Here is a 3993-nt window from a genome sequence, read left to right as displayed (position 1 = left end):
TTTTTTGTCCCCTCCCCCACCCCCGCTTCTTATCGCGATACCCAGCCGCACCTGCTTTCGTGGTGCTGTCTTGGAAACCGTCAACAACAGGCTGGTGCTTAAGGCGGAGTCCCGTCAGCCTTGCTTCGGAATGGATTACTCAATAAGGGCCAAACTCGAGCGAGTTTCCGAAAATTTGTCGGGATCCAGAAAAACTGCGAAGCCTCAGTTCAGTTCAGTTCAGTCGCTCAGTCGTGTCCGACTCTTTGCGACCCCATGAATCGCAGCACGCCAGGCCTCCCTGTCCATCACCAACTCCCGGAGTTCACTGAGACGCACGTCCATCGAGTCAGTGATGCCATCCAGCCATCTCATCCTCTGGCCTCTCCTTCTCCTCTTGCCCCCAATCCCTCCCAGCATCAGAGTCTTTTCTAAGGAGTCAACTCTTCGCATGAGGTGGCCAAAGTACTGGAGTTACAGCTTTAGCATCATTCCTCCCAAAGAAATCCCAGGGCTGATCTCCTTCAGAATGGACTGGTTGGATCTCCTTGCAGTCCAAGGGACCCTCAAGAGTCTTCTCCAACACCACAGTTCAAAAGCATCAATTCTTCGGCGCTCAGCCTTCTTCACAGTCCAACTCTCACATCTATATATGACCACAGGAAAAACCATAGCCTGACTAGACGAACCTTTGTTGGCAAAGTAATGTCTCTGCTTTTGAATATGCTATCTAGGTTGGTCATAACTTTCCTTCCAAGGAGTAAGCGTCACAAATGGTCTAAAAGGATTAGGAAAACAGACCGTGAACCAAGCCAACTAACCTGGGAGGACTTCAGTTTTCTCAAAACAAAAATAAGTATCACTAGGGCACAGGCTTGTAAAGACCACTAGACATTGTATGAAAGTTCTTTTAAAGAACCCAAAGTATCAAGATGCTAGTCACTCAGTGGTATCTGACTCTGCGACCCCGTGGACTGTAGCCTGCCAGGTTCCCCTGTCCATGGAATTCTCCAGGCAAGAACACTGGAGTGGGTTGCCATTCCCTTCTCCATGGGGTCTTCTAAACCCAGGGATCGAACCCAGGTCTCCTGCATTGCAGACAAATTCTTTACTGTCTGAGCCACCAGGGAAGCCCACTATGTATACAATAAGCCACAAGGATATATTGTACAGCACAGGCAATATGGCCAATATTTTATAATAACTTTCAGTTCAGTTCAGTTGTGTCTGACTCTTTGCGACCCCATGGACTGCAGCAGGCCAGGCCTCCCTGTTCATCACCAACTCCTGGAGTTTACTCAAACTCATGTCCATTGAGTCAGTGATGCCATCCAACCATCGCATTATCTCATCCTCTGTCGGCTGTCCCTTTCTCCTCCCGCCTTCAATCTTTCCCAGCATCAGGGTCTTTTCCAAGGAGTCAGCTCTTCACATCAGGTGGCCAAAATATTGGAATTTCAGCTTCAGCATCAGTCCTTCCAATAAATATTTAGGACTGATTTCCTTTAGGATGGACTGGTTGGATCTCCTTGCAGTCCAAGGGACTCTCAAGAGTCTTCTCCAACACCACAGTTCAAAAGCATCAATTCTTCGGCCCTCAGCTTTCTTTATAGTCCAACTCTCACATCCATAGGTGACTACTGGAAAAACCATAGCTTTCACTAGATGGATTTGTTAGCAAAATAATGTCTCTGCTTTTCAATATGCTGTCTAGGTTGGTCATGACTTTTCTTCCAAGGAGTAAGCATCTTTTAATTTCATGGCTGCAGTGAAAAAAATTAAAATAAAAGTCTGCAAAAAAAAAAAAAGTGTGCCACTGTTTCCACTGTTTCTCCATCTCTTTGCCATGAAGTGATGGGACCAGATGCCATGATCTTAGTTTTCTGAATGTTGAGCTTTAGGCCAACTTTTTCACTCTCCTCTTTCACTTTCATCAAGAGACTCTACTGTTCTTCTTCACTTTCTGCCACAAGGGTTGTGTCATCTGCATATCTGAGGTTATTGATATTTCTCCCAGCAATCTTGATTCCAGCTTGTGCTTCATCCAGCCCAGTGTTTCTCATGATGTACTCTGCATATAAGTTAAATAAACAGGGTGACAATATACAGCCTTGACGAACTCCTTTTCCTATTTGGAACCAGTCTGTTGTTCCATGTCCAGTTCTAACTGTTGCTTCCTGACCTGCATATAGGTTTCTCAAGAGGCAGGTCAGGTGGTCTGGTATTCCCATCTCTTGAAGAATTTTCCACAGTTTATTGTGATCCACACAGTCAAAGGCTTTGGCATAGTCAATAAAGCAGAAATAGATGCTTTTCTGGAACTCTCTTGCTTTTTCGATAATCCAGCAGATGTTGGCAATTTGATCTCTGTTCCCCTTTTCTAAAACCAGATTGAACATCTGGAAGTTCACAGTTCACATATTGTTGAAGCCTGGCTTAGAGAATTTTGAACATTACTAGCATGTGAGATGAGTACAATTGTGCAGTAGTTTGAGCATTCTTTAGCATTGCCTTTCTTAGGGATTGGAATGAAAACTGACCTTTTCCAGTCCTGTGGCCACTGCTGAGTTTTCCAAATTTGCTGGCATATTGAGTGCAACACTTCCACAGGATCATCTTTTAGGATTTGAAATAGCTCAACTGGAATTCCCTCACCTCCACTAGCTTTGTTCGTAGTGATGCTTCCTAAGCCCCACTTGACTTCACATTCCAGGATGTCTGGCTCTAGGTCATTGATCACATGATCATGATTATCTGGGTCGTGAAGATCATGGAGTTAATCTTCAAAAATTGTTAATCACTGTTATACACTTGAAATTACTATTGTAAATCCACTACACTTCAATAAATAAATGAAAAGAAGGAACAAACGGTTCAAATACTAAGTATGATGCTAATCTTCAGGTTTACCTCCAAGAGTTAAGAGTTGATGTTCAGCAGGCACTAGCTACTATACATAGCCAGCAGGCATTTCACTAAATCTCATGTACTCCTCACAGCTAGATCCAACCCAACAAGATCTGGATCATGATCTTACTTCTTCAGCTGAGAAAAAAGATTTATGACAGGTTAAAGTCCCTGAGATAATAACTGGTAAAAACAGTGGTCAACCTAGGGAAAAAGATTTATAATAGGTTAAAGTCTCTCACATAATAACTGGCAAAAACAGGGGTCAATCGAGGGGGAAAAGATTTATGATAGGCCAAAATCTCTCAGATAATAACTGGTAAAAACAACAGTGGCTAAAAACCATCTAGGCTTCAGTGCCACCAAAGTTTAGTGTTCCTTCCCACATCCAAATAAGTAAGTTATATATATATACATATAAAATTTCTTTTCAGTAGCATAGATAGTTCAGGTTTCCTTTGCTACATATTCAAGAGTTGAAGATACCCAATGCAAACAAGCAATACAAAGAAGAATAAGTGCATAAACGGAGCATTTTAGGCTGTTTGAGGTGGAAGGAAACTGGTTCTTTTTTCTCCACAGCATTTAACACTGTTCCTTCATAGAGTTGGTACTTAATCACATCAAAAGAGGGTTACTCTATTCTGCTTCTCCTTGAGTATCAAAACCCAGAGCTAGAATTTCCACCCAGTTACAAAAACCCTTGTTTTTGATTTCTGATTAGAATTTTTACGTTTTTCTTAGTTGGCTTCTTGTAGATACTTTTAAAGCATCTCCAGAGCTAGCACGGCAGAGAATAAACTAGCAGGGCGGGGAGGTGACTCCATCAGTCTAACCTCTTAATTAACTTTCTTTGCTGTCGTTAATGAGAATACCTAACCTCTGGGCTGGGCTTCCTCGGTGGCTCAGACGGTAAAGAATCCGCCTGCAATGGAGAAACCTGGGTTGGATTCTTGAGTTGGGAAGATCCCCTGGAGGGGGGCTTGACAACTCACTCCAGTATTCTTGCCTGGAGATTTCCATGGACAGAGGAGCCTGGCGGGCTGCACACTCCACGGGGTTCCAAGGAGTCGGACACGACTGAGCGACTAAGCACACAGCACAACC

The sequence above is a fragment of the Bison bison genome, unplaced genomic scaffold (genome assembly GCF_000754665.1).
Source record: "Bison bison bison isolate TAMUID 2011002044 unplaced genomic scaffold, Bison_UMD1.0 scf7180017864505, whole genome shotgun sequence".
Taxonomy (NCBI): domain Eukaryota; kingdom Metazoa; phylum Chordata; class Mammalia; order Artiodactyla; family Bovidae; genus Bison; species Bison bison.
Note: the sequence above shows the minus strand (reverse complement) of the source record.